Consider the following 23,944-nt stretch of genomic DNA (forward strand, 5'->3'; position numbering starts at 1 on the left):
TGTCTCACAATTCCATACAGTGTCACCCTTAGTAAACCAGTGAATTCCCAGGACCAGCTCCCTGGGTCCTTGAAGATGCCGAACACTCTGCTTAGGAGGGATTGAAATACCCCCATATTTGCTGGGAACACAAACAGACAGGCACAGTCTGTACCTTCTAGAAAACTATGATCAATTATTTACATAGCATGGCTTGTTTGAGGTATCATTTGAAAATGCATAATCTACAGCATATTATCCTCCTGTTAAAAATATGTATAGCAACACTATGTAAAATTATGAGATTTTACTGTATGATATTAGTGAAAAAGTTACTATTCTGGGGAACACCCACAGACCTTGCTTTGAATCCGTTTTAGCTTGTTAAGTTAGACGTTAGTTTGTGTTTTAGCTTGCATTTCTTTTGTAAACAATTCTGACTTTTTGCCTCATTACCCGTAGTCACTTGGAATCTTTTTTTTTTTTTTTTTTTTTTGGTATTTAACAATCTTGTTTTATTGTTTCATCTAACTAGCATGTTTGGATTAAAGTGTGTTGGAAAATTCATTTGGGATAACAAGGCTGGCACGTGTCATTTTCCTCTGATGAAATGACAGACTTCATATGACCTTGCGTTGTTCAGTAGTGTGCTGGACAGTGAAAGATGCACGTTTCTGGGGGAAAGTCTGAGACCAGAGAATTTTCTGGGGTTCTCCTGTGGTGTAGTGTAATTCATGAGTCGCTGACTAACAACACTGAATACTGTGTAGCTGGGAGCGAGTTACATGCTGGAAACTGTGTGTTAACTGCCCAGGAGTTTTGTTCCACCAAATGCATCCGATGAAGTGAGCTGTAGCTCACGAAAGCTTATGCTCTAATAAATTTGTTAGTCTCTAAGGTGCCACAAGTACTCCTTTTCTTTTTGCGAATACAGACTAACACGGCTGCTACTCTGAAACCTGCCCAGGAGTGGCTGTTCTCGCAATAAAGCAGTGTAAAAGGCACCCCAGCTTGGGGAACTGAGGGGAAACAGCTGTTCAACCAGTCAGGATTGTACTGTGGTTAATGTCACAGACACTCAATTTCAAAGCATCTCCTAAAACACAGAGAAAGTAAATCCATGTCCCAGAAGTTGAAGACTCCAGACAGAGGACAAGTCTCCCTGGCTCTGCTTCTTGCCGACAGAGAGGTCCAGAGACAATGAGAGAGTCCTGGGGAAGCTGGGAACAGTAAGCATGGGCTGGTGGGGTTCAGTGGACAAAGGGATCAGGAAGGGCAGGGATATCACTGAATGCAGGATCTCAGCAGTGCTAGATGTCAGGATAGTACCATATTGCAGCCCATTGGAAAACATAATCCTAACTATACATATAAAATGATGGGGTCTACATTAGCTGTTTCCACTCAAGAAAGGGATCTTGGGGTTATTGTGAATAGTTCTCTGAAATCATCCACTCAAGGTGCAGCGGCAGTCAAAAAGCAAACAGGGTGTTGGGAATCATTAAGAAAGGGATAGATAATAAGGCAGAACATAACTTGCCTCTATATAAATCCATGGTACACCCACATCTTGAATACTGTGTGCAGATGTGGTCGCCCCATCTCAAAAAAGATCTATTGCAATTGGAAAAGGTTCAGAAAAGGGCAAAAGAAAGTATGAAACAGCTTCTGTATGAGGAGAGATATGTAAGACTGGAACTTTTCAGCTTGGAAAAGAGACAAGGGGGCATATGAGAGAGGTCTATAAAAGCATGTCTGCTGTGGAGAAAGTGAAGAAGGAAGTGTTATTTGCTCCTTCTCAGAACTCAAGAACTAGGACGCACCCAATGAAATCAATAGGCAGCAGGTTTAACACAAACAAAAGGAAGCATTTTTTCACACAACACACAGTCAACCTGTGGAACTCTATGCCAAAGCATGTTGTGAAGACCAAGACTATAACAGGGTTAGAATCATAGAATCATAGAATATCAGGGTTGGAAGGGACCCCAGAAGGTCATCTAGTCCAACCCCCTGCTCAAAGCAGGACCAAGTCCCAGTTAAATCATCCTAGCCAGGGCTTTGTCAAGCCTGACCTTAAAAACCTCTTAGGAAGGAGATTCTACCACCTCCCTAGGTTCAAAAAAAGAACATGATAAATTCATGGAGGATAGGTCTATCAAAGGCTATTAGCCAGGATGGGCAAGGATGGTGTCCCTTATCTCTGTTTGCCAGAAGCTTGGAATGGGCGACAGGAAACGAATCACTTGATGATTACCTGTTCTGTTCATTCTCTCTGGGGCAATTGGCATTGGTTACTGTTGGAAGACGGGATACTGGGCTAGATGGACCTTTGGTCTGACCCAGTATGGCCGTTCTTATGTACTAGGGACTCTAATGAGTCCAGTGCAATGGGAGGGAGTAGGAAAACCCCTGGCTGTGGAGAACACTGGGAAATTAGAAGCTATAATTCAGGAGCAACAGACTCTAATTAGTCTGGAGAAGCAGAATGTGAAACATAAGAATCAAGTCATGGGACTTCAGGAATGATGGATTCCAAGATCCAAGGTGCCTGCAGAGAAGAGAGATTGTGGCTATTACACATGGGGATGCGGGAGCAAGACTCTCCACGTTTCAGGAAGTTTCACTACCAACCTAGGCCATTTTCCCATGCTGGGGTGCAATCCAGAGCAGGGAGGAGTTGTGTCATCTGTAATCCTGGGTGAGATTCAATGTTTTGCTGCTGGAGCTCCCTCGTCTGGATACCCCCAGCCAGCATTCAAGGACACCCCGAGTGTCTGTGTGATCAGTAACCCTGGACCAGCAGCTCTGACTCCAGCAGCCAGCTTGTTACACCCCAAGCACATTCTGGTCTGGGTGCAGTAGGCTCAGGGTTTGAGAAAAGGCCAGGGCTAGGAAGCTTCTGTTGCTTATGCTGGACTTAATCCAAAATTTTACTTGAGCAAACAGGAGATATTTGACACTATGCAATACTGTTTCTGTGCTCTGTTCCCACAGCGTTCTGCAGCAGGGGAGGGTCTCTGGTCGTGCGTGTGTGGCGCTGGCATATGGGGGTGATGCTGAAAGAGGACAGAGTAGAGGTGGCATTGCAGGGGTGGCATGAACCTCATCTCTTCATTTCCCCTTCCAAGAATTGAGGGGACGGGAACCCTTACCCAGCGAGGTCACATTCTCATAGTTCTCCTGCATGACGTCTCCGTAGAGGGCTCTCTGGGCGGGGTCCAGCAGGGCCCCCTCTTCCCTGGTGAGATACACAGCCACCTCCTCGAAGGTCACCGGCCCCTGAAAGAACAAGAGTCCAACACTCAGGACCTGCTGCCCCACTCACATGGGCAGTCGGAAGCCTTTGAGGAGCTGCTTTAAGAGGGCAAGGGAGAGAGAGAGGGAAGGCTCCCTGGATGAGGGAAAGGGGTTGCAGCGGGGGATGAGCAGGTGACGGGCAACTGAGGGCTGGGGGCAACTGTGTTGGTAGTTAGGGTACATCAACTGGGATTGGGAAACCAGGGTCCGGGCAGTCCCCATGGGGGACACGTGCGTCTGCCTTCCCTAGCAGAGAACGGGCATCTCCTCCCATCCCCACTCCAGGGGCAGCCACGTTTGGGGGAATGTCTCCGGGCAACAATTTCCCACCTACACAAGGACAGATCACCGCAGGTAATTGGGTGAGAAACCCTCCCACATCGGAGATTTTAAATGGACATTTGAGAATTATGGAGAGAACAGGGGGGAATCAGAAGAGGCAAGAGAGCGGATCAGTTGAGGCGAAAGGGGGGGAATCTCCCTTGATTGTATAGCGACGTGTGATAATGAGAGCCAAAAGGGAAAGAACTAGGGAGAATTTCTGTCGGGGCTGAGAGGCAAATGGCACAACCAGGGACAGGAGCCAATTAACTCCCCTCCCTCCTTCCCCCGCCCCCCCACTTCTCCCGCGGGAATTTCCTGGGCTGCACAGAGACAGTTCAACCCCCCGCCCAACCTTCGCCTCCCTGCCTGACACTCCCACCCTACAAGAGACTCCCGCACCGGGCTCCCGGGTCACACGGTGGCAGCGGCAGCATCTGGTCCGGGCCCAGGCCCCGCCCCCAGGAGCTGCCCCGCCCCCGGCCTCTGGGCTTTGTTCTCCCGGCTCCTGCCTCTTTCTGCCCAGCACCCACCGCTCCCAGCGGCTCCCTTCCTGTGTCTTGCCAAGAGCACCCCGGGGCGGGCTGCAGCGCTCGCTGGGGCTGTCTCCAGTGGCCGAAGTTGCCTCCATCTCTTCTTCACTTGGGGGGGTGGGAGCAGATGGGCCCAGGGTGTGCAAGCCAAGATAGGGGACAGGGGAAGGAGGACTGTTTGGAAAGGTGGGTTTATTGCGGGGGGTTGATCCAGAGGGAGTCAGAAGAGGTTGGGTAGCAGAAGCTCAGGGAAATTGAGGGGAATCCCACGGATGTTCCAGTGTTGGCCAGGGTTTGTACAGCACCTTGCACAATAGGGGGTCCTAATCTCAGTCACGGTCTGTGCAGCCCCTGACAGCCCCGATCTGTGTTTCCTGATCACAGGCGCTGGGAAGGGATAGAGGGAAAACCTCAGCACCTGAAGGGCTCATGCAGCCCCGTGCGCAGGCCCCGCTGGGTGGAGCTGCGGCTCTCATGAGGGGTAGGCTTAGAGAAGCCCAGCAGTGCCAGTCCCATGTGGTCTAGTGGTCAGGATTCCTGGTTTTCACCCAGGCGGCCCGGGTTCAATTCCCGGTGTGGGAATAGGGCTGAGCTTTTGCTCAGAGGGGAGGCAGCCTGCCAGCAGGGGAGGGGAGAGGATCCCAGAAGGGGGGGTGGGGGGCAGAGTTCTGGGGGTGGATGAGGGAAGGATCCCAGCAGTGTGGGAAGTGGGCAGCATGGAGAGCACAGGCCTGGCATGGGGATGGGGGGAATGAATGTGTCCCTCTAAACCCAACAACTGCAGACTAGGCAGGCTTGGAAGATTTACGTATTTGTTGGTAAATGTCAATGTTGGTGTAAACACACAACCCGATGGCAAAATATTTCCATCCATAAGAATCCCAAGAAAGGGGACAAAATTCATAGGCAGGAGTTGTAGACCAAGCTGGATGAGCAAGCATCTTAGAGAGGTGATTAAGAAGAAGCAGAAAGCATACAGGGAGTGGAAGATGGGAGGGATCAGCAAGGAAAGCTACCTAATTGAGGTCAGAACATGTAGGGATAAAGTGAGACAGGCTAAACGTCGAGTTGAGTTGGACCTTGCAAAGGGAATTAAAACCAATAGTAAAAGGTTCTATAGCCATATAAATAAGAAGAAAACTAAGAAAGAAGAAGTGGGGCCGCTAAACACTGAGGATGGAGTGGAGGTTAAAGATAATCTAGGCATGGCCCAAGATCTAAACAATACTTTGCCTCAGTCTTTAATAAGGCTAAAGAGGATCTTGGGGATAATGGTAGCATGACAAACGGGAAGGAGGATATAGAGGTAGATATTACCATATCTGAGGTAGAAGCAAAACTGAAACAGCTTAATGGGACTAAATCGGGGGGCCCAGATAATCTTCATCCAAGAATATTAAAGGAATTGGCACCTGAAATTGCAAGCCCATTAGCAAGAATTTTTAATGAATCTGTAAACTCAGGAGAAGTACCGAATGATTGGAGAATTGCTAACATAGTTCCTATTTTTAAGAAAGGAAAAAAAAGTGATCCCCGGGTAACTACAGGCCAGTTAGTTTGACATCTGTAGTATGCAAGGTCCTGGAAAAAATTTTGAAGGAGAAATTAGTTAAGGACATTGAAGTCAATCGTAAATGGGACAAAATACAACATGGTTTTACAAAAGGTAGATCGTGCCAAACCAACCTGATCTCCTTTTTTGAAAAGGTAACAGATTTTTTAGATAAAGGAAATGCAGTGGTCTAATTTACCTAGATTTCAGTAAGGCATTTGATACCGTGCCACATGGGGAATTATTAGTTAAATTGGAGAAGATGGGGATCAATATGAACATCAAAAGGTGGATAAGGAATTGGTTAAAGGGGAGACTGCAACGGGTCCTACTGAAAGGCGAACTGTCAGGTTGGAGGGAGGTTACCAATGGAGTTCCTCAGGGATCGGTTTTGGGACCAATCTTATTTAATCTTTTTATTACTGACCTTGGCACAAAAAGTGGGAGTGTGCTAATAAAGTTTGCAGATGATACAAAGCTGGGAGGTATTGCCAATTCAGAGAAGGATCGGGATATTATACAGGAGGATCTGGATGACCTTGTAAACTGGAGTAATAGTAATAGGATGAAATTTAATAGTGAGAAGTGTAAGGTTATGCATTTAGGGATTAATAACAAGAATTTTAGTTATAAGTTGGGGACGCATCAATTAGAAGTAACGGAAGAGGAGAAGGACCTTGGAGTATTGGTTGATCATAGGATGACTATGAGCTGCCAATGTGATATGGCTGTGAAAAAAGCTAATGCGGTTTTGGGATGCATCAGGAGAGGCATTTCCAGTAGGGATAAGGAGGTTTTAGTACCATTATACAAGGCACTGGTGAGACCTCACCTAGAATACTGTGTGCAGTTCTGGTCTCCCATGTTTAAAAAGGATGAATTCAAACTGGAGCAGGTACAGAGAAGGGCTACTAGGATGATCCGAGGAATGGAAAACTTGTCTTATGAAAGGAGACTCAAGGAGCTTGGCTTGTTTAGCCTAACTAAAAGAAAGCTGAGGGGAGATATGATTGCTCTCTATAAATATATCAGAGGGATAAATACAGGAGAGGGAGAGGAATTATTTCAGCTCAGCACCAATGTGGACACAAGAACAAATGGGTATAAACTGGCCACCAGGAAGTTTAGACTTGAAATCAGACGAAGGTTTTTAACCATCAGAGGAGTGAAGTTTTGGAATAGCCTTCCAAGGGAAGCAGTGGGGGCAAAAGATCTATCTGGCTTTAAGATTAAACTCGATAAGTTTATGGATGAGATGGTATGATGAGATAATGGGATTTTGGTAAGTAATTGATCTTTAAATATTCAGGGTAAATAGGCCAAATCCCCTGAGATGGGATATTAGATGGATGGGATCTGAGTTACCCAGGAAAGAATTTTCTGTAGTATCTGGCTGGTGAATCTTGCCCATATGCTCAGGGTTTAGCTGATTGCCATATTTGGGGTCGGGAAGGAATTTTCCTCCAGGGCAGATTGGAGAGGCCCTGGAAGTTTTTCGCCTTCCTCTGTAGCATGGGGCATGGTTGACTTGAGGGAGGCTTCTCTGCTCCTTGAAGTCTTTGAACCATGATTTAAGGACTTCAATAGCTCAGACATAGGTGAGGTTTTTCATAGGAGTGGGTGGGTGAGATTCTGTGGCCTGCGCTGTGCAGGAGGTCGGACTAGATGATCAGAATGGTCCCTTCTGACCTTAGTATCTATGAATCTATGAATCAAAATTGACAGATGGGCAAAGTAAGAAACCTGCTGCTTGAGAACGTATCCGACTCCAATCCTACAGGGTTCTCTTATGCCTTAGGTGCCACCATGTGGGTGTTTCATTTCCCTCCTCATTTTCACACAGAGAAACAATTCCCTTTGCACGGATCCATGAACAGCAAAATCTTCCTGTGTCTCTCCTCCGAGCCAGGGCATTCAATTCCATTGAAACCTTCTCTCCTGCAATGGCAATGGTCAGACAGAGGGGATGCGGGTACCTTCCCCCCGGCAGTGAGATATTCCCTTTCCTCTTTCTTCACGCTGCTGTTGTTATTCCATGAATCATCAGGGATGGAATTAAAAGCGGTTTACTCCAGGGTAAGGAAAGAAAGGAGCCACCAACTCCCTGAAATCTCTCAGTGCCCCAAAGAAAACCAGTCCCTCCTATTGGTATCACTGATGTGCTGGTGATATGTTGGGGGAAAGGACTGTCTGAAGAACAAGAACCAAATCCAGTTGGAGTTCAGGACTCTGATGAGCAAAGACTCCTTCGTGAGGGAAAGGACAACAGCATCTTGGCTCCCAGGACAAGGCATGAGAAGAAGCCAGTGGCTTTGAGAAGGAAGTCAGCCACCAAGAAGCTGATTAGAGCTGCCAGGATCCCCGGAAATGCCACCATCCCATTTCCAGGAATAGTCGTTAGATGGTGGTGTCTGCAGCAGGACCAAAAAATGTAGGGAAAAGCCCTCAAAAGTTCTAAGCTGCCAAGACCCAGACGGTGGTCAAGAACCCACGGTGACGGAGCAAGGCCAGATGGCTATGGAAGAGTAGTGGGAGATAAATATATTAGCTCCAGGCTAAACAAATTCCTGGTACCAGGATAAGTGGAACGACAGCTGCTCCAGGTCAATTAAGACACCTGGGGCCAATTAAGAACTTTCCAGAAGGCAGGGAGAAGGCTAGGTTGATTGGGACACCTGAAGCCAATCAGGGGCTGGCTAAAACTAGTTAAAAACCTCCCAGCCAGTCAGGTGGGGGTGCATGTCAGGAGCTGTGGGAGGAAGTTGCGTGGTTGGAGAGGCTGAGTAGTACACACCAAATCAGGCACAAGGAAGGAGGCCCTGAGGTAAGGGTGAAGTGGAGCTTGAGGAAGTGAGGGCTGCTGTGGGGGAAGTAGCCCAGGGAATTGTACATGTCATGTTTCTAAAAGGTCAGCTACCATAGCTGATACTATTAGGGTTCCTGGGCTGGAGCCCAGAGTAGAGGGTGGGCCTGGGTTCCCCCCGCCCCATGCCCCCTGATTAATCACTGAGACTGGGAGACAACAGAGACTGTGCAAGGAAGGATAACTTCTCCTCACCTCCCTCACTGGCTTATGATGAAAATGGCTCAGTAGACTGTGACCCTTGTCTCTAGACAAAGAAGGGTTACGTGGAGGGACACAGTGAGCCTCTGAGGCTAGTGAAATCCGCCAGGAAACACGGGACCCACGGAGGCAAGGATAGAGCTTTGTCACAGGTTATGATTATGCTGTCTGTATGTGTGTATCATTTTGTATTTGAAGTTATGAATATTGGCTATGTACTTGTATCTTAATGTGTTTGATTCTAAGTAGCCTCAGTAAAGCATTTGGTCAGCTTCTTGAGAAAGGACTATTCTCAGTAAGTGCCCAATCAAGGAACACTTAACTCACAATGGTCTTTGGGAGAGGCCAGTCCATATCTGAGCTTTTCAGGAAACATTCAAACTAACATGTAAACAATGGCATTGGCCTGCAAAAAGCTGAATCATTCATGGACATCTGACTTGCCCAGGTGGCTACAGACTCCATCTGGTTGTTGTGACTTTGCACAGAACAAAAGGGTTTCTGCCCACAAGAGAGAGAATATAAAAGGCCCTGGGACCCTCTCCATTTTGTCTTCAGCTGGCTCAAGAGATGGCCTCTCCACCCCAAACAGGTGCCTGAAAGAAACTGGAACGAAAGACAGTAACTACGGGGGTATGAGTGTTTGCTGGACCCAGGCCATAAACTACAACTTTGGTCTGGAAATGATTGGGCCCAGCTAGGAAAGAGTCTAGTCTGTGGAAGAAGCTTATTGGAACATCTCCGAGAGAGAGATTTAACTGTATTCAGTTTCTTAAATATATTACGCTTAGACTTGCACGTTTTGCTTTATTTTATTTGGTGACTTACTTTGTTCTGTCTCTTATTACTTGGAACTGCTTAAATCCTCCTTTTTATATTTAATAAAATCACTTTTGCTTATTAATTAATCCAGAGTAAGTAATTAATACCTGGGGGAGCAAACAGCTGTGCATATCTCTCTATCAGTGTTCTATCAGAGGGCGGACAATTTATGGGTTTACCCTGTATATGCTTTATACTGAGTAAAATGGATTTATTTGGTGTTTGGATCCCATTGGGAGCTGGTGTCTGGGTGCTAGAGACAGGAGCACTTGCTAAGCCATTTTCAGTTAAGTCTGCAGCTTTGGGGGCGTGGGTCAGACCCTGGGTCTGTGTTTGCAGCAGGCTGGCGTGTCTGGCTCAACAAGGCAGGGTTCTGGAGCCCCAAGCTGGGCTCAGAGGTAGTCTCAGCACGTCAGGTGACAGTCCCAAGAGGGTCTCTGTGATGGAACCTGTCACAGTCACTTCCTACCCTGACTTCCAGTGTTGGTAGTCTCCTGGCATCCGGCGTCTCTTGGCCATCCTTGGCTGTCAACTGGGTGTCTGCAGGGGCCTCAGAGTGGCTGGCCTCTGCAGTCTAGGGATCCTGCAGCTTTCTGGCAAGAGCCTTCGACATAGGTGTGCTCTCTCCTCAGTCAGCCTAGGCTGAGCTGAGCGGCTCCCTTTTCTACTCTGTCTCCAGTCAGACCATGCCCAGGAAGGGTGACGGGGTGTGGCTTCTTCAGCCCACACAGGGCAGTTAACCCGAGCAGTGACAGTGCAGGGTTGATACACCCCATCACAGACAGCATTTCCCAAATTTTGGGATTAGCTAGGAGATCTCTTCAGTAGTAACCTCCTGTAGGGACTGGGTCACAAATGCTTTGGGAACCAAATATCTGGGCATTTTGTCTCGTTCCAAGTCACTTGCTGTGGAATTCTATCATCTGAGACAATATGGACTTAAACAATTGAACTACACTGTGATCATGTGCACTTACTTCCATCAGTTGCACCATTTGGGGGCTGCTGCTGTTCACCTTTTCAGAATGGAGCTTTAAAAACATGACTATTTCTTTGATAGTATGTCCAATAGCTTAGAGTATTCTCTCCTGTTGACTGAACTGCATTTGAATTTTCCCCATGTCATCATGCAAGGATAGAGGAAAAAACAAACCTAAAGTAAAAAATTATGGTCATTTGTCTGAAATTTCCCAATAAATCTGAGCTACATTCTGTCAAACAAAACTAAAATGCACTTATTTGACCAAGGAGACTTCATGAAAGATACAAAACCCATATCACAGAGAGGTAGAAGACACTTTCATTTTCATTTACAGTGAAATCCCAGAGCAGGTTACATCTGATGACTCAGAATCAGGACGAGAGATTCTCCTATGATCCATTGAAACCTGCTTCACTCAGGGCTGTCTCATTAGTGTTAGTTACAAAATTTTTAGCATCTTCATAATGGGGGAAAACAACAACCAACCTGCCCAAAAGTGGCTTTGCCAATAGAGGGAAAATGGGATTTGAATGGTGCTTGGGATCCATTTGAAATCCCCTTCCAGGTCTGTGACACTTTCATCTCCTGTCAGACTGACTCTGATTTAGGATCAAAGACATCCAAGCTCCATTCCCAAGCACGGACAGCTAAGAACATGACCTCACTGGAAACTTCAGGAAGTGAAAGAATATGAAGGCTGTGAACTCTGCATGGCTCAGACACAAGGCAACAGTTCAGGGGTGATGGGGAAGGAGGGAATCTCTGAGTCACCCCGCCTCCTTCAAGTATCATAGAGCCTGAAATGACACTTATTTCCCTGACACTGCTCCAGCTCTTTGTTATATTTAAATAGATCTTAAATGAGAAAAATAACTGCTGTTCTGCATGATCCAGGGTAACATGAGAACAACTGGGACTGAGACAATCTGTAGTCAAAGAAGAACTTGATGACTCCAACAATAACTTTGCACTGGGAGGAAGAGTATAAGTGCAAATCTCCAGGTTTGTTTAGATGAGAAATGTGATGGTGGTTAGGTCAAATCAGGAGGAAATGCGCTAGATAACCCCACCCACTATCCATGGCCCATATCTTTACTGCAAGAATAGCTGTCTTTTTACATCAGGAAAGCGAACTCAAGCTAGCTAACTCCATGGAAACCACAGTGATGAGGCCCAGGTAGATTTTACCACAACGTAGTTTGTTGAAGACACCCCCTATCTCCCCCACCTGGGGTGATGGACATTCCTGGTAGAAAGGACACACACTCCCATGACTTGCAGGACAATGCAGTTAATAGAAAGGACCACAGGATCCACCCCAAAGAAGGGTGGGCTTCAAACAGGAGCAACTCATGTGTGGGAGCTGAGGGACTAGTGTGCAAAAGATGCAAACAGCCTTAACGGGCACTACCTGGGAACTGTCAAAAGAATTAAAGAAAAAAAATCTTCTGACAGCTCTAGAGAAGGTTTTTATGAAGTTTCTCTCCTTTATGGATTCTCTGAAATATTGATATTGTTCAATATCTTCATAAATGATCTGGAGGATGGTGTGGATTGCACTCTCAGCAAATTTGCGGATGATACTAAACTGGGAGGAGTGGTAGATACGCTGGAGGGGAGGGATAGGATACAGAAGGACCTAGACAAATTGGAAGATTGGGCCAAAAGAAATCTAATGAGGTTCAATAAGGATAAGTGCAGGGTCCTGCACTTAGGATGGAAGAATCCAATGCACCGCTACAGACTAGGGACCGAATGGCTCGGCAGCAGTTCTGCGGAAAAGGACCTAGGGGTGACAGTGGACGAGAAGCTGGATATGAGTCAGCAGTGTGCCCTTGTTGCCAAGAAGGCCAATGGCATTTTGGGATGTATAAGTAGGGGCATAGCGAGCAGATCGAGGGACGTGATCGTTCCCCTCTATTCGACACTGGTGAGGCCTCATCTGGAGTACTGTGTCCAGTTTTGGGCCCCACACTACAAGAAGGATGTGGATAAATTGGAAAGAGTACAGCGAAGGGCAACAAAAATGATTAGGGGTCTAGAGCACATGACTTACGAGGAGAGGCTGAGGGAGCTGGGATTGTTTAGTCTGCAGAAGAGAAGAATGAGGGGGGATTTGATAGCTGCTTTCAACTACCTGAAAGGGGGTTTCAAAGAGGATGGCTCTAGACTGTTCTCAATGGTAGCAGATGACAGAACGAGGAGTAATGGTCTCAAGTTGCAATGGGGGAGGTTTAGATTGGATATTAGGAAAAACTTTTTCACTAAGAGGGTGGTGAAACACTGGAATGCGTTACCTAGGGAGGTGGTAGAATCTCCTTCCTTAGAGGTTTTTAAGGTCAGGCTTGACAAAGCCCTGGCTAGGATGATTTAACTGGGACTTGGTCCTGCTTTGAGCAGGGGGTTGGACTAGATGACCTTCTGGGGTCCCTTCCAACCCTGATATTCTATGATTCTATGATTCTATGATGATAGATAAGTCCTGAACTCTGAGTGAAGCTTTTCCCACACTCGCAGAATTCATAGGGTCTCTGTCCTATGTGGATTCTGTGATGTGTAATAAGGGTTGAGCTCTGAGAGAAGCTTTTCCCGCATTCACAGCATTAATAGGGTTTCTCTCCCATGTGGACTCTCTGATGAGAGATAAGGGAGGAGATGTCAGTGAAACTTTTCTGACACTCACTGCATTTATAGGTTTCAGAGTAGCAGCCGTGTTAGTCTGTATTCGCAAAAAGAAAAGGAGGACTTGTGGCACCTTAGAGACTAACAAATTTATTAGAGCATAAGCTTTCGTGAGCTACAGCTCACTTCATCGGATGCATTTGGTGGAAAAGATGCATTTATCAGAGCATAAGCTTTCGTGAGCTACAGATCACTTCATCGGATGCATTTATAGGGTCTCTCTCCAGTGTGGATTCTCTGATGAGAGAGAAGGGCTGAGCTATGATTGAAGCCTTTCCCGCACTCACAGCATTCATAGGGTCTGTCTCCTCTGTGTATTCCCTGATGTCTAATAAGGGCTGAGGTATAATTGAAGCTTTTCTCACACTCACAGCAGTCATAGGGTCTCTCTTTCATGTGGATTATCTCATGTTGAATAAGGGCTGAGCGCTAATTGAAGTTTTCCCCACACTCACTGCATGTATTTTCTCTCTTTTCCCTGAGGATCTTCTCCTGGGATGTAGTTTCCTTGAGGTCCTTGTGAGTTTCCTGACAATCAATTTGTTTATCCACCTTCTCCTCTGACTGGTTTCCCTGCTCTCTCCCTGGTCTGTGGTAACTTTTGCCAATTGGTCACGGCTCATGGTGCCTGGACACATTCCCTTTGGACCTTCGCAGTAATGCCCCATGCGCTTCTACTAGCTCAGCATCTTCCTGGTGAGGATTCTGATCTTTGTTCTCACTCACCACCCCATCATTTGCTAGAATACAAGAGAAATCTCAGCACTAGGGATGGAAAGGCAGAGAGAAAACCCAAGTAAGTGCTGGAGAGACCAAAAAAAAAATCAGGAACTGAATTCCCCCAAACTCTTCCCCATAGGGGAGAGTGGAGGAGACCAATTCTGCTCCACACCTAGGGCCGGCCTTTAGTGTGGGTTGCATGGGCAGCCCAGCTATGGGGGTGCCTTGTGCATGGTTTGCAATCCCATCTGATCTGCTGCTGAGAGGCTTGCTGAGCTGATGGAGGTGGCAGGGCAGGCAGGCAAGCAGCAGCGTGGGTGGGGGGGAAAGACCCAAGCTGCAGGGGGCAGCTGGACAACCAGCCGTCGGAGCCAGGTGACTTCTCCGGAGCAGGGGTGCCCCTCCTCTGCCCTGCTCCACGTGTGCAGCTCCTGCTGTTCCTGTGCCCCCCCCCCTTCATTCATCCCTCTAGTTGCCGCTGGTCACTCCGGACTGGGAGTGTCCTCCTGACTGCTCTCCTGGGGTGGGGGGTTGATTGATGTTGGGATGTCCCCCACCCCACCCCCATGTACCCGATTTCCACTAAGCTGGTGTGACAAGACAGGGGAAAACTGTGTGTACTGCTGCCTCTCTGGGGCCAGAGCTGCTGGCAGCTGCTTGTATCTCACGAAGCCTAGTTCAGGTTCCTGACCCCGAGTGCTTTCTTACAGAGACAGTGCGCTCACTCACTCGGGCGCACGCACACTCCCCTTCACAACCTCCCCTCAACACACATACTCCTTCACACAGTCCCCCCAACACACGCACCTGGGCTCCCTGCATGCAGGTCACTTCCCCACCTGGGCGGTGCTGAGGAATCAGGGAGCTGCTGCTCTCCTTCCCTCCCCTTACACCGCCCCCAGGGAAAGTGACCTGGATGCAGGAAGCCCTGACATCGCTCCTTGCTCCCCCATCCCAGCCCCCTAGGGCTGTGGGGGGTGGAGGAGCAGCAGTCCAGTCAGGAGAGTGAGCAGCAAGGCCAGCCGCTTTGTGCATCCAAGTCAGTTTCCCCATGTAGGTGCAGGGAGGGGGATGCAGGGATTAGGGATAAAAGGGGCACAGTGCAGGGGTTAGAGGCACAGGAGTGGGCAGGTGTTGGTGTGAAGGGGGTATGCACAATGTAGGGGTTGGGGCACAGGAGGGTGAGCGGGGGTTGGGATGAAGGGGACACAGGGCGTGGGTTAGGTTCTCAGGAAGGGCAGGTATTGGGGTGCAGGAGGAGGATAGGGATTGATGAGGAGGCATGCACAGTCATAGAATCATAGAAGATTAGGGTTGGAAGGGACCTCAGGAGGTCATCTAGGCCAACGCCCTGCTCAAAGCAGGACCAATCCCCAGCTAAATCATCCAAGTGCAGGGGTTAGGGGCACAGAAAAGAGGTGCAGGGCGTAGCAGTGAAGGGTGCATGGATTGGGGCACAGGAGTGGAGTGCAGGGGTTGGGGTGAAGGGGGCACAGTGCAGCGGTTAGGGGCTCAGGAGGGGGCAGGTGTTGGAGTGCAGGAGGGGGGCAGAGGTTAGGAATGAAGGGGGTGTTGGGATTTGGGGTGCAGGAGGCATTTGGGGTGAAGGGGGCACAGTACAGCGGTTGCGGAGCCTGGGGAGCCCATGGGGGACAGGGGCAATGTGGGGGTGCCACACTCATGGGGGCCAGAGGCACCAAAATGCAAGATTTTCCACGTTGCCATTTTCCCTAAGGCCAGCCCTGTCCTCATCCCATCCAAACACTCAGTAAGAAAGGAGGGAGCTACTTCCACGGTGTCAATCATAATCTTTAGGAAGCCAGGCGTGAGATCTGCTGGGGACTATCCTGAGCTCACAAAGTCTTTGTGGGCTGTTTCTCTCAGGTATTTACAGTTTCTGGGTTGGTTTCACGTTTCCTCACCTGTGCAGGGACCTCGCTTTCCTCTGAACCCTGCAGATCCAGGACCCACGGCTCTTCCCCTCCTTCCAGCTGGGAGAGCACATACGGTTTGGAAACTGGAAACCCTGTTCAAGGGGAAGAAAACAAGGGAGATCAGGGGAATTCACAGGCCATTTGTCATAAAAAAACCCCCACTCTATTAGTTTAACCGCAGTCCATTTTAAACCAACAAAATCGCAGGGCCATCTCCCCAGGTGTTCAAAGGTGCAGAACACTCTGCTTATGGGGGATTTAACTATTCCCATCTTTGCTGGGAACACACACAGCCAGACACTCATTATCAAAGAGGCTCCTAAAACAGAGAATGCAACTGCATGTCCCAGAAAGTGAAGACTCCAGGTGGAGGGCAAGTCTCCCTGGCACTGCTTCTAACTGACAAAGAGGTCCAGAGACAATGCGAGAGTCCTGGGGAAGCTGGGAACGGTAAGCATAGGCTGGTGGGGTTCAGTGGAGTAAGGAACAGGAAGGCAGGGATATCACTGAATGCAGGATCTCAGCATCAAATGTCAGGAAAGTACATACTGCGGCATTATGGAATCTAGTGAGTCAGGTATAAAGGGAGGGAGTATAAAAAACACTGTGTGTGGAAAAAGCTGGCAAATTAGACGGTATAAATCAGGAGCCACAGACTAATTCTTCTGCCAAAGGAGAATGTGAAAAATAAGAATCAGGCCTTGTGACTTCAGAAGGGACAAATTCGAAGATCTGAAGAGCATGCAGGGAAGAGAGAGTGCAGCTCTTGTAGGAGGGGATGGAAAAGGAAGAGTCTTCATGGCTCATGGAGCCAATTAGTTCATTTTATCGTTCATGGATCATTGTTCTGGTCATCTCATATGTTATTTCAAATGTAATCATTGTGTACTAAATAGATTTAAGTTGTAGGAATAGACAGAAATAAGACAGGGAGAGCCCTGCATGGATACAAAATTTGTATCCGAACCTGATCTGCGATCCACAAAAAAGATATCCGCAGATTTCCAGGGCTGTGGGTAGAAAATTTGTATCTGCATCTGATTCGCAAAAATGGTCCACAGTCTCCACAGGAGACGTGATCAAAGCGAAGGGCGAAGGAAATGAATCGTAAAATCTTCAAATATAAGGCTGGAAGAGACCTCAATAGGTCATCTACTCCATTCCCATAGCCCTGCGGCAGGATCAAATATAAGTATACCATATAAGTTTGTCTGACCTGTTCTTAAAACCCTCCTGTGACAAGAATTCCACAACCTCTCTTTGTAGTCTGTTCCAGTACTTCCCTATCCTAATAGCTGGAAGGTTTTCTGTATTACCCACCCTCAACCTCCCTTTCAGCAGATGAAGGCAATTACTTCTCCTCCTATCTTCAGTGGACAGGACGAACAATTAATCACCATCCTCTTATAACAAGCCTTGACATATTTGAAGATTGTTCTAGGTCCCCCCCTCACTCTTTTCTCAAGACTAAACATGCCCCTTTCTTTCAGCCTTTCCTCAGAGGTCATGTTCAAGGACCAGGAGTTAACTTTTTCCTTCTGAACGGAGATGAGCAAGGTGAGGTCAGAGAAAAGGACGCTGGAGTAACTGAAACAGGAGAGGATGATCAAAAGCTCGAGCTGTGTCGATGGATAGGAAAGGCCAGATGTTACGCAAAAAGAAGTTGCGCAAAAAGAAAATGCAAGATGTAGGATTGGAGGCCCAAGAAGGAGCTCCATGACAAAGGTATTGCACAATTATGGGCCTGAGTGACAGGCAGGATGATGGTGCTGTTTGCGGTGGTAGAGAAAGAAGGTGGGGGGAGGGTTTGGGGGAAATATTAAAAGCTTTGCTTCAGCTGTTGATCTTCAGCTGATGGCTAGACATCAATGCGGAGATGAGAGAGAGAGAGAGGCTGAGATTTCAGTTGGGACAGAAGGAGTCAGGTCAAGAGCAGAGAGATAGAACTGTGAGTTAGGAGCATAGAGATGGAAGTTGAATGTGAGTGCACAGATGAGATTGCCCAGAAATAAGGTGCAGAGGAAGAAAAGAAGGGGACCAAGGACAGAGCCCTGTGGAACCCAAACAGAAAGTTGGAATGGAGATGAGGCGGATCATTCTAAGGACACTCTAATGCAGCGATTGGAGGAGGAGGAGGATGAGACTTATCATGGACCTCTTGATGCCACCTGGCAGAGGTCACGGGGTGCCTTATGTTTTACTGGGATCCCACAGACAAGATACACACATATTAGTTCACCTAAGGGCGACACATCAGGTCTCGGTTGAGACCAGTAGCCCACTGGTTATCCCAATCATTGAGAAATCTGTGTGAGGAGAACATTTAAGAAGTTATGTATTGTGACATGGCAAGGCCTGATGGCTATAGTAAAGTAATGGGAGACAGATATATTAGCCACAGGTTAAACAAATCCCTGTTACCAGGATAAGCAAATGGCAGCTGCTCCAGGTCAATTAAGACACCTGGGGCCAAATAAGATCTTTCCAGAAGGCAGGGAGGACAGCTAGGTTGATTGGGACACCTGAAGCCAATCAGGGGCTGGCTGAAACTAGTTAAAAGCCTCCCAGTCAGTCACGGGGATGCACATGTCAGGAGCTTTAGGAGGAAGTTGCGCTCGTGGAGAGACTGAGCAGTACAAACCATATCAGGCACAAGGAAGGAAGCCCTGAGGTAAGGGTGAAGTGGATCTTGAGGAAGTGGGGGCTGCTGTGGGGAAGTGGCCCAGAGAATTGTAAACATCCTGTGTCTAAAAAGTCAGCTACCATAGCTGATACTATTAGGGTCCCTGGGCTGGAGCCCAGAGTCGAGGGTGGGCCCAGGCTCCCCTCCTTTGCCCCCCGAATAATCACTGAGACTGGGAGACAACAGAGACTATGCAAGGGAGGGTAGCTTCTCCTCACCTCCTTGCTGGCTTATGATGAAAATGGCTCAGTAGGCTGTGACCCTTGCCTCTAGGGAGAGAAGGGTTATTTGGAGGGTCACAGTGACCCTCTGAGGTCTAGCAAAATCACTTGGAAACACGGTGACAAGGACAGAGCTTTGTCACAGTATCTATACTGGAAATTCTGTTTGTAAAGATTGAAACAGGTTCCTTTCAACCAGGAGGTAACAAACCTTTCTCTCTCTGTCCGGTCATGTGCATACTGGGCATTGTACGTCTCACAATGGGAGCCGGTTTCTACACTCAGCCAAATGCTAATTGAAGAGATTGTGAAATCTTCAAGAGAGGAAAATTTACAGGGAAAAAATAAAGAGCAGGATCCTGTTATGAGTGAAGACAAAGGCATGTCGGGGGGACATTTGTGGGTGCAGAGATACACCCTGCATCTTCCACCTTGGAGGCAAGTTGAGAGCGTGACTTGTCTCATGAAAGGAAGATGACAGCCAAGCCTGGCTGTAAAATGCCGGAGGACTTTGCATGGGTTTTGCTCTATAACATGAAAGGATCTAGTGAGGTAGGTAAGTCTAGGTTCTAGAAAGCATGTTATGATTTCACTTGATATGTAACCATATGTTTCCAAGACTTCTACTTGCTACCACTTGAATCTCTATCTTTGGTTAAATAAACTTTCACTTATTTTCACTAGAAACACATCTGAGTGCCGTGAGTTAAATGGTGTCATGATCTGACTGCTAACTGGTAAGCTAGGATGCACTGCTTCTTCAGGAGCAGCAAATCTGTTAACACTATGAGCGTCCAGTGGGCTGGAGAGTCCAGGGAGACATTTGGAGAGTTCAGAGGTTGGAGCAGGTCTATTGCTCATAGGAACCGGGGCATGAAAAATGAGGTCCAGTGGTTAGAACCATAAGTGGTCAGGCCTACGTGGTCAAGCCAAAATCAGATGCCAGGGTCTGGCTGAAAACACCAGGAAGCATAGAGAAGGGTGACAAGGCAGGGACCAGGAACAAGACATAGTCTCTCTTGACAACAAGTCTGGGGTCTCAATTGCTGTACAGAGGCCTTCATGGTATTTCCAGGTTTAAACAGGAAGGTTCCTGGATCAGAGGTCACGGGAAGAGCTGCCAGTCATCACTCATGTGGGCAGCACTTCCTTCAGTGACTGGTCTCCCAGGATGTGCATTGCCAACAGTTCTGCTAAGGCTGCCCAGTGGTGGCACAGAACCGCCACCCACCTGGGACTCTGAAGACCCATATTCCTGTTCCAGTAACTTTCATGCACCAGCTCCGTATCACCTTCTCCCAAGGAAGGAACCTTCCACTGTCTCCTATCCAATGAGCCCCCCTGAATGTCACACCCTTCATGCATTTGAGAAGTTATTATAGCAGACCACCAGCTCTACCATAGCTAAAGTTCAACATTATGTTCTGTATAAAGATCAGTTTTCTAATTGGTCTAACATCCCCTTGCTTACTAAGAATCTCTTGAAATTTGCTGCTTATCCTGGGGGTGCCGGGTAGGGCTAGTGGCCCAAATATGGGGTGATTTGATGAAGAGTTTCCTGAGATACAGCCCTCCCCAAAGCAGCTTTTCACATTATCAACTGGCTGCTATAACACTGTCTTGCACAAATCTGGGTTCTAATTATCCACCAAGTGATCTCAATGGCTTGGTATTTATCTCTGCTGGTACATGGCACCCAGTGTCTCCTTGAGGAAGCCATATAGAAAAAGCTAATAACTGCAGAGGTTGGAATTTCAGATTGGCACAAGGAAAAGGGTAGAGTCAGAGAGCCTGAAAGACGCATGAAATGCAGCACAACTAAGGGCAAGTCTACCTTAAAGAATTAAGTCAACATACAGCCACCGCAGGAAATGAATCGGTTTTACACGTGTGCACTACACTCCTCGTGTCAATGGTGCATGTTCTCAGCAGGAGCGCTTGCACCAATTTAACTGCCGGCTTGGGGCATTGTGGGATGGTTTCTGAAAGGCAGCAGCAGTTGACGTAAGCAATGCGCCATCTACACTGACACTGCATCGACCTAACTCCATAGACATGAAGGTGAAATTATTAAGTCAGTGTAATGAGCAAGTAACACTGGTGGGAACTACATTTTAGTGTAGATGTTTACAGTTTTGGGTCAACATAAGCTACCTTATGTTGACCTAACTCTGTAGTGTAGACCAGGCTTAAGGCTCTTCTTAACAGCCAGAGGGTTTCCAGCAATCTACCCTCACTGTAATTCATTGGCTCAAGAGAACATGCGGTGGCCTTTGAAACTAAGCTGCACCCATGCGTTTAAGTTAGACCCCTACCATTGATACTTTTCAGACAATGTGTGTTGTGCATTTTTCTTGCATCCTGAAGGAGTTCCTCTTGGGAGTTTTTCCCTCTGATACCAACATTTCTGGGATAAGAGGAATGTTTTCAAGGGCTCTAAAATTCACATGCAGACTCTGACCTGGTTTGCTCTTAAAAGCTTTGCCAGTCCAGCTCTGTTGTTTAAGGCTGTGAAAAAGTGCACACACGCATGCACGCGCACACACACCATCCAACATAGCTCTGCTGGCAAAAGCTCAATTATAGACACAACTATAGTGGCAAAAGCGTCCATTTTTTAAAAAAGGGAAACTAATGCTCATAAGCTACATTAATGCAGAGTTAAGGTTGCCCAGTGCTGTCTCCTACCTTGCACCGTATGGACGGTGACTAAACTTAAATCTCAGCAAACCAGGAAATGAAAAGTTAATATAAATGCCACCCCTCCAATGCAACCTTAACTTTGCCCCCAACCCTTAACCCTGCAGCTGAGAATGGTTCTGTGTGGGCAGTGCAAAGGTTAACAAACTGCCACAGGAATTCAGGTATTCAGCTCAATGCAGCAGTAACGGGATTAAATTCTATGGTCTGTGTTATAAAGGACGTCAGAGTAGATGACCTAATAGTCACATCTGGCCTTTAAATCTATGAACCTATAATCGATACAAGGAAAGACTAAGAAAACGTGCCATCGTTTGTGTTGTGTTCACAGATGGGAATCCCAGCATTTATCCGCATGCTCTCCAGCTGTGTGCACTGTGCCAGCTGTAGCTGTAACTGGATGACGGAGGGATTGGTTGGAGCAGCTTGGCAGAGCTGTGGCTGTGCTCTGAAGAGAGGGGCATGTGAAACTTGGGGGCCCAATTCTGCCTCATTTCTGTGCTGAGTGTTGTAGGCTTTGTCAGTAAAGGTGCCCAAGGGTGTGTTCTTGTCATGGGGATTGTCAGCACTCTGGTAGCATATGTTCTAGAGATCTGTGATGCTTAGTGAGGGGTAAGTGAAGGCATTGACTCAAAAGAAAAACTCAGGTTGAGGGCAAAGGGGTGGTAACACTGTGAAAGTCTCAGATGGTTTGCATGCAGGAGGTTCACTACTGGAGTGTAGGTCAGGGGTAGGAAGATCTGTTTGCTATGATGGAGATGAACCCAAATATTATCTTAGCAAAAAAATTTTGGAGGAGAAATTAGTTAAGGACATTGAAGTCAATGGTAAATGGGACAAAATTACAACATGGTTTTACAAAAGGTAGATCGTGCCAAACCAACCTAATCTCCTTTTTTGAAAAAGTAACAGATTTTTTAGATAAAGGAAATGCAGTAGATCTAATTTACCTAGATTTCAGTAAGGCATTTGATACCGTGCCACATGGGGAATTATTAGTTAAATTGGAGAAGATGGGGATCAATATGAACATCAAAAGGTGGATACGGAATTGGTTAAAGGAGAGACTGCAACGGGTCCTACTGAAAGGCGAACTGTCAGGTTGGAGGGAGGTTACCAGTGGAGTTCCTCAGGGATCGGTTTTGGGACCAATCTTATTTAATCTTTTTATTACTGACCTTGGCACAAAAAGTGGGAGTGTGCTAATAAAGTTTTTCGCCTTCCTCTGTAGCATGGGGCATGGTTGACTTGAGGGAGGCTTCTCTGCTCCTTGAAGTCTTTAAACCACGATTTGAGGACTTCAATAGCTCAGACATAGGTGAGGTTTTTCGCAGGAGTGGGTGGGTGAGATTCTGTGGCCTGCGCTGTGCAGGAGGTGGGACTAGATGATCAGAATGGTCCCTTCTGACCTTAGTATCTATGAATCTATGAATCTATAAGTTCTTAGACTTTCTGCTGTACTGCTCTGTTCTCAGAGCGCTCTGTAACAGGAGAGGGGAGAATGTTAGTATGTGTGTCACTGGCATGGAGCTACTATAAGGTGGGTGCATAACTGGTTGGAAAATCATTCTCAGAGAGTAGTTATCAGTGGTTCTCAGTCAGGCTGGAAGGGCATAATGAGTGGGGTCCCGCAAGGATCAGTTCTGGGTCCGGTTCTGTTCAATATCTTCATCAATGATTTAGATAATGGTACAATGAGTATACTTAAAAAGTTTGCTGACGATACCAAACTGGCTTGGGTAGCAAGTGCTTTGGAGGAGAGGATTAAAATTCAAAATGATCTGAACAAACTCGAGAACTGGTCTTGGAATGAAATTCAATAAGGACAAATGCAAAGTACTCCACTTAGGAAGGGACAATCGGTTGCATACATACAAAATGGGAAATGACGGCCTAGGAAGGGGGCCTGCGGAAAGGGATCTGGGTGTCATAGTGGATCACAAGCTAAATATGAGTCAACAATGTAACACTGTTGTAAAAAAAGGAAACATCATTCTGGGATGTATTAGCAGGAGTGTTGTAAGCAAGACGCGAGAAGTAATTCTTACGCTGTACTCTGTGCTGATTAGGTCTCAACTGGAGTACTGTGTCCAGTTCTGGGTGCCACATTTCAGGAAAAATGTGGACAGCTTGGAGAAAGTCCAGAGAAGAGCAACAAAAATGATTACAGGTCTAGAAAACAAGACCTATGAAAAAACTGGGCTTGTTTAGTCTGGAGAAGAGAAGACTGAGAGGGGACATGAGAACAGTTTTCAAACACATAAAATGTTGTTACAAGGAGGAGGGAGAAAAATTGTTCTTCTTAACTTCTGAAGATAGGACAAGAAGCAATGGGCTTAACTTGTAGCAAGGGTGATTTAGGTTGGATATTAGGAAAAACTTCCTAACTGCCAGGGTGGTGAAGCACTGGAATAAATTGCCCAGGGAGGTTGTGGAATCTCCATCATTGGG

At 47.2% G+C, this 23,944-nt stretch overlaps 1 protein-coding gene and 1 non-coding gene across 9 annotated transcripts in view; both read left to right on the plus strand.

Annotated features, from left to right (window-relative positions):
• Positions 1-23,944, plus strand: part of LOC119849376 (zinc finger protein 420-like) — a 3,142,523-nt gene that overhangs the window by 1,901,970 nt on the left and 1,216,609 nt on the right. The window contains exon 1 of one of the 8 annotated variants that reach the window (XM_043503771.1): positions 21,924-21,930. The exons of the other annotated variants lie outside the window; for them this stretch is intronic. The gene's annotated coding sequence lies outside the window, so the exon portion shown is untranslated. Of the gene's footprint in view, positions 1-21,923; positions 21,931-23,944 lie in introns of those variants that run through there. 8 annotated transcript variants of the gene reach the window in all.
• TRNAE-UUC lies at positions 4,644-4,715 on the plus strand. Its single transcript has one exon. It is a non-coding gene; the product is annotated as a tRNA-Glu (tRNA).

This window comes from Dermochelys coriacea, chromosome 28, assembly GCF_009764565.3.
Source record: "Dermochelys coriacea isolate rDerCor1 chromosome 28, rDerCor1.pri.v4, whole genome shotgun sequence".
NCBI classification, from domain to species: Eukaryota; Metazoa; Chordata; order Testudines; family Dermochelyidae; genus Dermochelys; species Dermochelys coriacea.